Source organism: Coenobita brevimanus, chromosome 34, assembly GCF_032717465.1.
Source record: "Coenobita brevimanus isolate Jiangsu-jjx chromosome 34, ASM3271746v2, whole genome shotgun sequence".
In the NCBI taxonomy this organism is placed as follows: Eukaryota; Metazoa; Arthropoda; class Malacostraca; order Decapoda; family Coenobitidae; genus Coenobita; species Coenobita brevimanus.
In genome coordinates this window covers 25,197,122-25,206,859 of record NC_136987.1, presented here as the reverse complement: position 1 = coordinate 25,206,859, position 9,738 = coordinate 25,197,122, and positions in this window count along the sequence as shown.

Here is a 9,738-nt window from a genome sequence, read left to right as displayed (position 1 = left end):
CCACCTCTTGAAGCACTGGTGTGAGACGGGTGAGTGTGAAGCGGCAGTCAAACCTCATGTGTCTGGTAACCGTGAGTGTGAAGGAGGAGGAGGCGGGAGATTGAGGGCAGAGGAGGATTTGGTGATAGGTTGGTAATTACGTGTAAGTCTACAACGCATGACTTGGACGGTGTGTTTGGATTAATTTAGGAAGGATAGATGACATTATTATGCTAGCATTTTATTTTAAAAATTACATAGATGTCTGTAGAGTTAGTGTTATCAGGAAAGTTATGGATGTTTGCTGGGTTCAGACAGAGGTCTGAATGCTTTCCTTCCTTCTCGACTTTAACATGAGACGTTTCCCCAGGAGATATTCATAACGATATAACATTTATATTTTGTGTATCTCGAAAATAAGGCCACTGTATTATATATAAATATGAGTATATATATATATATATATATATATATATATATATTATTTATCCTCTGTCATCTCACTATAAACATCAGCCAGCAAACTCTTCCAGTATTGTTCTTGTAATTATTTATCTCGAGCATAGAGTCTAGGATAGTGTGTAAAAATAATAATTCTATAAAAAAAACAATATATGAGCGATTAACACACTTTTCGTTTTCCTTTAGACTGAATTACATGGGAAGTCCTAATAAGATCGGTCTCTGTAACTATCATTCCAATCGAACATTACATAACGAAGGCAAAGAAGCATACCGTTGACAGTAAACATGTAATATATAATTATGCAGTAATGTAGACAGACTCAGAGAACAGCGTGATACCATACAAACAACGCAACGCTTTTGCACTTTGAGAATACGTCGGTCGCATTATCATTGGTTATTGATGCTGTGACGTGAGCAATTCTCCAAACCCTCCCACTCCCGACCACCCTCCCTCCTACGCACAGTTACCAGACATGTGGGGTCTGGCTGCTGCTTCGTGACTATTCGTCGACCGAACATTTGGTAATTGGTTGATAATGCGGAGCTTTCTCTGACTGTAACGTGGCCCTTGAAAGTGAGTCCGGTGTTATATGTCACTCCAAGGATCTTAATAGAGGGTGTGTGTGGCACATGCACATTGTTAAGTGTGATGTGGGGGGAGTACCTGTGGCTATGTTTACTGCTGATTTTGAGTGTGGTGCTCGATTTGGCTGGGGCAGTCTTCAGCCTGTTGTCCACACAAGTCTGCAGTGTGCTGAGGTAGTCCTGATGCAATGTGTAGTCTGTGTCTGTAGCATGGTGTGTGGTTATTATGGTGATGTCATCTGCATAATGAGGCAATGTTTATAGGTGGTTAGGGTATGGGAATATGTATGTATAGGTCGAAGAGCGTGGGTGAGAAAAGAAAGCCCTGTGGAACTCTGTTAGGGAAATTTGTTGTTCATGATGACTTGCCGTGGAATGTAACATTTGCTTATCTACCAGACAAATATTGGCAAGCCAACATTTAGTGTTGTACTCCAAATTCATTTTCATTATCTTGATGATTACTTTGCATTGCGGGTTGGCATCTCTGGCTTTACTTATCTGTTGTCAGAAGTGTACTCAGAGCTGGTGTCGTGGAGTTGATGCCATTCAATGCTCGTTGCGTGAGATTAGTCAGTAAGGTGTTTGGAGAGTGCATTGTTCTGAATCCGTGCCATGAAGGAGTAAGGGGGACATGGGGAATGACTTTGTTGTGAATAAGGCATTCACCTGTTGTGGATGGTGTGCTCAATAGTGTTACGAGTCTGTACAAAGAAAGGAGTGTCGAGTCATTGTTTGGTTTAGGTTTAGATATGGTGGTGACTGTTCCATGTTTTCAAATATTGAGAATGCTACAGTGTGAATATGAGTAGTTGCTGATGTTTGTCAGGGTCTGGATGCCTTGTGGTCCTTAATGTTTTAGGTGCAGGTTGCTGATATCATGTGGCCCTGTGCTTGTAGGGTTCTTTTTCTTGATGATGTTAAGTGTCTGTTCTGGAGTGAAGGGGGTTGCATTGTGATCGAGAAAAAAGGACGACCTATACTGAGAGGTTTGTTTTCAGACTTTGTGCGTGTTGCGACATATGTTTTGTAGTGATTTATAAGAATGTTTGCTTGTTCTTTGTAGGAAGTGATGTGTTGGGTGTTGGAGGTGATGGTGCCGTGGGTCTTGAAAGTGCATATTTGTGATTTAGTGATACTGTTAAATATTTTGTAGAGTCTAGAGGTGTCTGTGGAGTGATAAAGTGTTGTTACAAAGGCCTTCCTGTTTTCCATTTTCTTTGTACTAAATTTGTTGTTGATCTCACTGTTTAGTTCTTGGAGCCTTGTGATGGTCCCGCATTATACACTCGCTCACCACTTCGAAATAGTAAATGTCAGACAAGTGGTAGCGAAGCAGTAGCCAATATTCATCTATCTGGTAACTGTGTGAGAAGAGTGGGGATGGAAGAGGGAGGAGTAGGAACTATCATCTCCCCCAGCCTTTCTCTTCCCTTAACCTCTCCCCTCCCACACAGTGGTACACCCGTCAACAGTTCCGCCTGGGCCCCCCAGTAGCGAGATATAGTAGATGTGGCATAGTGTGTGTGTTTGTTCGTTTGTACATGCTCGAAAAATGTTCGGATCGTCAACTCACTCACTTCATTATGAACGTGAATCGACCTTTGTCAGCAGTTTTAATTAAAAGACAAATCCTCTTTAATCTGTGCTGATAATGCTATGTACTGATTACTTAATGACCTGAGAGAGAGAGAGAGAGAGAGAGAGAGAGAGAGAGAGAGAGAGAGAGAGAGAGAGAGAGAGAGAGAGAGAGAGGGGGGGTAATAAGTTATGGAGGATATCCAATCATCGTGGAATATATTGTAACGGGTGGCAATGCAAGAATATATTTCGTGTTTTTTATTGTTGTTAGGAATACAAAGTGTCAGTAACCTGAAATGATCCACAATAATGACTGGGAAAACTATTATCATGTCCAATACAAACAACCTAGCTGTTCGTCCCCCCCAACTCCGACCCACCTACCGTCCTGACCTCCCGTCTCTCCCCCATAACCACACACCGCCGTCTATGGAGTGAACTCAAAGGCCGAATCACGTTCACAATGGACTGAGAGAGTTGACGATCCGAACATTTTTCGAGCATGTACAGACGACCAAACACACACCCCATTGCCACATCTACTATATTTCGCTACTGGGGGGCCCAGGCGGAACTGTTGCCGGGTGTACCAGACATTTGAGTGTCTGGCTACTGCTTCACAAATGGCTGTCTCACGCATAAAGGTCCGAACTGGCAGGCAGGTGTATAAGGAGTTTCATTAATGTCCATCTATTAACCTATCAGTTACTTGGCGTTCTGTCAGTTACCTAACGCCGCATCATATGAGGGATGTTCTCGGGAAAGGGACCTCCACTCTTCCTTCTCATCACTAAATTTTTTCCTCGAGCTTCCCTCTCGTCCTGCTCTTCCCATTCATTTCATTCTAACATTTAGATACCGTATGACTTGTTCCTCATAGTGTGTAGAATAAACTAACTTCCCAAATATATTATAGGTATAATTCTCTAGTACGAGTATTGGGTATTTCCTCATAATTTTTAATAACTAGCGTTTTCCTGCCTTCGTAGGAATGTGTACTTTATATTTACATTATAATTTCAATGTATGTACTCCTACAGGCAGATATCAGTGGTGAACTGGATGTAGCTGCACTTCACCAGAATTATCACATTCACTCTAACAACACATTACAAATTTGCATAATACTGTCTGGAAACAAAACAAAATCTGACAGCAGTAATGGAATCTGTAGGGCTTGCATCTAGCTCCATTATTCCGCTTGGCTGGGAATTAGCCACCGTTTTTATCGACTAACAAGGTAGTATTTCATTAGGCTCTTCAAAACCTCCATCATTGCAGCAACTAATATGATTCACAGCTATCGTTCTGGTTGAGAATAAACAACTTATTTCATTTCAAATTAGACACAGACAATCTTCATTCGGCCAATAAAAATTTACTGCAATCAAAGGGTTAACTCGAGAGGTCTAGCTGAACTGAATAAATTGTTAGATGAAGGGTTTGAAAAAAATGGACTTATCATCGTATGTCAGAGGTTTATCACTCCATTCCGATGACGTATTTTCGACTGTAATTTTTCTTCCTGTAATCTGCCGTATGTAGAATAGGTGAGACTTTTCTGACTGCAAGAATAACACACAACTTTCAGTCATCATTCTCTCCCCATACGAGATTTATCCTATGCGGAATAGAATAATCACAACGGAAGTATGATAATAGTAATAATAATAATAATAATAATAATAATAATAACAATAATAATAATAATAACAATAATCTGCATGTCATGTGAGTCGCTTCTTTACGAAGTGCAAGAAGTAGATTTAGAGAAATGAATACACTTAGTTGCTCCTTTGGCCTAAGTACGTCATATATAATAAGTTTTTGTTCTCTCCAGCAATACTTCAGTCGAACCTGAGGGATGAGAGACAACCATCCTTTACCCTTTCACTCTTAAGGGACTTTAAGGTGTTGCATAAAATGGTCTGCATATAGCACGAAGATATTCTAACAAGATTTCCTGTTCGAGGGCAACTTTTCGTTACTTAATGTATGCATATACTTACACTTTAATTAATTATTTATTTATAATTTTTCTTAATTCATTTATTAACTTATTTTCGTTTTTGTTGCTTCCAGTGCATTTTACCCACAGCTTTCAGATTGAAAATGATAATACCTTCAGTTTGATGTTGCAGCTTAATGTATATTGTTGTTACCTCCTTGTCTGAATACAGATAATTTGGTGGTAGGAAGATTAAACTCCATCAGGACGTCCTCGTTGTGAAGGTAGTTAATCCGTCCAGGACTGAGATTTTTTTTTTTTTTCCTGGGGGACAGTTATATTCGGAGTATTAAATAGTTCCAAGTGAACAAGTTGTACACTTAGCCCTTGGGACGTTGTGTTCATTTTACTCATCTCCAGACTGTTATATTTACAGTAATTCTAGACAGAACTGTCAAACTCTCTTTAAAAATTTTCCACGTTTGTTCCTTCTAAAAGGCATGGTGTTTATTCATACCTTTTCCTGCCGGTTTACCCGGATGGTGTGGTGGGTGAGGGAGAGCCTTTCTCGCTTCTATCCTTTTTCTCTAACACATTGGTTAGATCGTAGTAGAATTATCTTTTTTTTTTCAACAAATAACTTCATCATGGGCCAACTGGCTTTCTGTTATCTGTTCTCTCTATATACTCCTATGTACTCCTAACTTTTTTCCCCGTTAGCTTCTTCACAACTGAGGTGTTTTAAAATTGAGTATACTACAAATAATAAGAATATTACATAAATGGCGCCCTCAGGCTGCAGGGGTTAAGGGAAGAAAAGAGGAAGGACAGTGAGACGACCAAAGGAAGGAAGAGTGGGACTGTGAGTGAGGCTGGCAAGAATGCGGCGCGTAAGAAGAGGGGGGGAGGGGGGTTGAAGGAAATTAGCCAGCAAGGGGAAGGACTTTGAAAAAAGAAAAAAAGAAAAAATGCAGGAGCAGGGACAGGCAGGGGTGAGGAAAGTGGAAGTGGCTGCGGCACAGCGAGTGCAACGAGCAAGGAGAGTGGAAGGGGTAGGGAAGGTAGGGGTAGTGAGAAGAAAGATTGGAACAGAAGGAAAACGGAAAGGAGGGTAAGATAGGCACGAGGAAGAGAAAGGGGAGAAGAGAAGGACAGAGCAAAGGTGTAGAACCTGCAGGGCTGGCAAAGAATGCTGACGGCAGGGCAGACTATGGATTGGGAAGGGTGGAGGTAAGATCAGAAAAGGTCAGGGGCAAGGGAAAGGGGGTCTTAGGTGACAAGGGGAGAGGGACAGGAGGGGAAACAAACAGACTAGTTTGAGTTTAGTTGGAAAGGAACGCGGGGTTGTTAAGTGGAGTAGAGAGAGTTAATTAAGCAAAGGTAGAGGAATGGATAGGAGGAAAAGGAAGGCGATAAGGTTAAAAGGGTGCGTGAGAGGCAAGGGGAAAGTGGAGCGTGAGGGGAGGTGGAGGAGATGGGGGAAGAACTTGAGACGAGAGGGAGCACTCAAGAGAAGCAGGAAGGAAGGAGTGGCTGTGGTTTATGCTAAGGCGCCTCTCTCCTCCCGGTCCCTGGGGAGAGGCGGCCACATCCAAAAGAGGATAAGAAGCCCAGCCTAATGGCCCCCATGGCGCTCTCACGGCAGAGAAAATAAAGAGTGGAAAAAGTTGAAGCTACTACTGTACTTCAAATTCACTTCTCCCGATGAGCTGCCTGGCACCACTGTCTGAATCACTTCTTCATTTCTGCAACATTCACGGCCTTTCCTCTAACTTTTGCTCTGTTGAGCACCACCTCTTCTCCTCTGAACCTCATCTTCTTTTCCTAACTGGGACTCAGCTGTCTGAGGCAACTGACAGCAAACCTTTTTCTGTATCCTCCTACACTCTCTATAATCATTTCAAAGCCAAAGGTGGCTGTTGTATATATATACGCAACGATTTATCTTGCTCTCGTGTTCCTGTACTCGATTCTTCTGAATTCTCTACACTGAAAATTCAGCTTTCCTGTCATTCTCTGACTTAATATATCTGTCATGTTTACTTATCCCTTAATTCTACTGACTATCAAAAATTCTTCGACTATCTTACTTCTACGATCAAACACAATCTATCCATTTCTCCTTTCTCTGAAATCTTCATTCTACGAGATTTCAGTGTTCACCACCACCTTTGGCTCTCCTCTCCTTTCATTGATCCACCTGATGAACAAGCCTACATCTATTCTGTCCTTCATGACCTAGAGCAGATTGTACAGCACCCTACCTGTATCCCTGACAGCCTTGGAGAGAGCTCCAACATACATGACCTCTTCCTTACAACTAATCCTTCTGCTTACACTGTTAATGTTTTCTCTCTGTTTGGCCTCTCTGATCACAACCTTTTTACCATAACCTGTCCTATCGCTCCGGTTCGGCCTGTGAACCCTCCAAAGTAACTTCGTCTGTGGCACTTTGTAGCTGCAGATTGGGAGGCCTTCTGGCAGGACTTCTTGATTTTCCTTGAAATGATTATTGCTTACATGGCCGAGAGCCATCTGAGTGAGCCTTGCGCATTACGGAGGTTATTCTCTCGAGCATGGAAGCATACAGTCCTTTCTCATATCCTATGACTAATGCAAGAAAGCCTTTGTTGAATCACACTTGTTCTAATGCTGTCCGCAACAAGGAGAGGGCCTATAAAAGTACCAGAGCCAACTCACCCCTGAATCACATCTTTTTTGTTTCTGCAAGGAATTGTGCTAAGTCTGTTCTTGGCTCTGCTAGAAACAATTTCATCCGTACTAAATGCTGTCAACTCAACTCAAATTCTTCCCACTCCTTCTGGTACTTAGCCAAAAACCTTTGTAACAACTTTACCTTATCATCCTTCCCTCCTCTTTTCTACTCTGATGGTTTTGTAGCTATTTCTTCTACTGATAAAGCAGATCTTTTCACTCTGATTTTCTCCTCCAAATCCACCTTAGGCGATTGCAGTGCCGTTCCTCCATCACTTCCTCCCTCTGACTTCCTCATGGCTGACATTTAAGTTTCTTCACCTGATGTATTTTCTGCCAATGCAGGCCTCAGTACTAACAAGGCATAGGATGTTGCCCTCAAGAACTGTGCTTCTGTGCTTACACCCTGCCTAGGTAAACTCTTTCACCTTTGTCCATCAACTTGTACTTTTCCTTCTTGCTGGAAGTTGCTCTCATTCAGCCAGTCCCAAAGAAGGGTGACCATTCCCAACCCTCTAACTATCGTCCAATTGCTCTTACATCCTGTATCTCAAAAGTTTTAGAGTCAATTCTTAATCATATTCTTAAATAACCAAATTTTAAAGCATCTTTCCTATCACAACCTCCTTTCTGATCGTCAGTATGGGTTCCATCAGGAAAGCTCCACTGGCAATCTTTTCACTTACCTTTCAGGCTCCTGGTCATCCAACTTTCGGAACTTTGACGAAAGCTTAGCCATTGCACTTGACATCTCAAAGGCTTTCGATCGAGTCTGGCATAAATCTTTAATTTCCAAACTGCCCTCTTACGGTTTCTATCGTTCTATCTGTGTCTTAATCTATAGCTTCCTTTCTGGCCATTCTATAGCCGTTGTTGTAGATGGCCGTCGTTCTTCTCCTAGATCTATCAACAGTGGTGTTCCTCAGGGCACTGTCCTACCACCAACTCTCTTCCTTTTATTCATCAGTGACCTAAGTTGTACATCTAACCCTATCCACTCATACACTGATGACTCCACCCTTCACGTTTCCATTCGGTTCCCGCAACGTCCATCTCAGCAGTTACTTCAGCAAACAAGGGATGAGGCTATGACACGCCTAATGTCTGACTTGGCTCGTATCTCTGACTTTTAATGCATCAAAGACTCAGTTCTTACACCTATCAACCCGACAAAATCTTCCACAGGAGTACCCAGTAATGTTTAATAATATTCAGCTTAATCCTGCATCATCCTTGAAGATGCTTGGGGTTTCATTTACTCGGGACTTATCTTGGAAAGATCACGTTATATCTCTTGTGAAATCAGCTTCCTAGAGATTAGGTGTGCTTAGCCAGCTCCATTGCTTCTTTACTCCTGCACAATTGTTGACTATATACATGGTTTTTTTTCGCCCCTGTGTGTAGTACAACTCTCATGTGTGGGGGGTTCCCCATATACAGTTCTTCTCAATAGCGTGGAGTCAAAGGCTTTTTGTCTCATTCACTCTCCTCCTCTTACTGGCTCCATTCAACCTCTGTTTCTTTGCCACACTGTTGCATCTTTATCTCTTTTCTATCGCTACTTCAATGGTCACTGCTCCTCTGAACTTTCTGCATGCATTCTTCCACCTCTACGACGGGCGCATGGCACCCGTCTAGCAGCAAACTCTTCCTCTCTTTCTATCCATCTCTCTAATGGAAGAGTTAACCGTTACTCGCAGTCCTTCATTTATGCAACTGTCTCCCTTTGTCTGTATTTCCTGCTAGCTATGATCTCCAGTCTTTCAAACGCAGTATGTCCAGGCATCTAGAAATGATAGGATCAGGAATTTTGCTCTCTCTTGTATTTTGTTTTTCTCTTGGAAGGAACAGTTATTCCTTCTTCCTAGCATATATATATATATATATATATATATATATATATATATATATATATATATATATACTATACCCAGAGTATATTCACTAGAGCACGTAGAATTTGCTACACCTTAATAAACTGATGTATTTGACTGCAAGTACATAGCTTTGACTTTGACCTGTGACCTTCACCTTTGATAAAACTATGCTTAAGCTGACTCATTTTTTCCCGTCCTTACTTACAATCTATGTGGCATTATTTTTTACAGTCTAGATCGTTTAACGCATTGATGACATTCTTTGGTAAAACTGGTGCACAGATGGCTTACATTTAGAGATAAGAGCTGATCACGATAGCTGTGCCTTTGACTTTCTTCTCAGTTATGGAAAATTTTTCTCATAACTTGAGCAATCCATTCGCTGTGAAGGGTGTAGTAATTATTGAAAGTAATACAGTACACTGGGGAGACTATTCTTCAGTGGCACTGAGTGGGTACCAGAGAGACTGCTAAGGAAACGAAATTGGGCCCCTAATAACATTAAAAAGCAATGCCCCCTTATTGTAAGGCGGTGGCTGAATCGGTAGAGAGGCGGCCTGCAGTCCTGATGGACCCAGGTTCGAA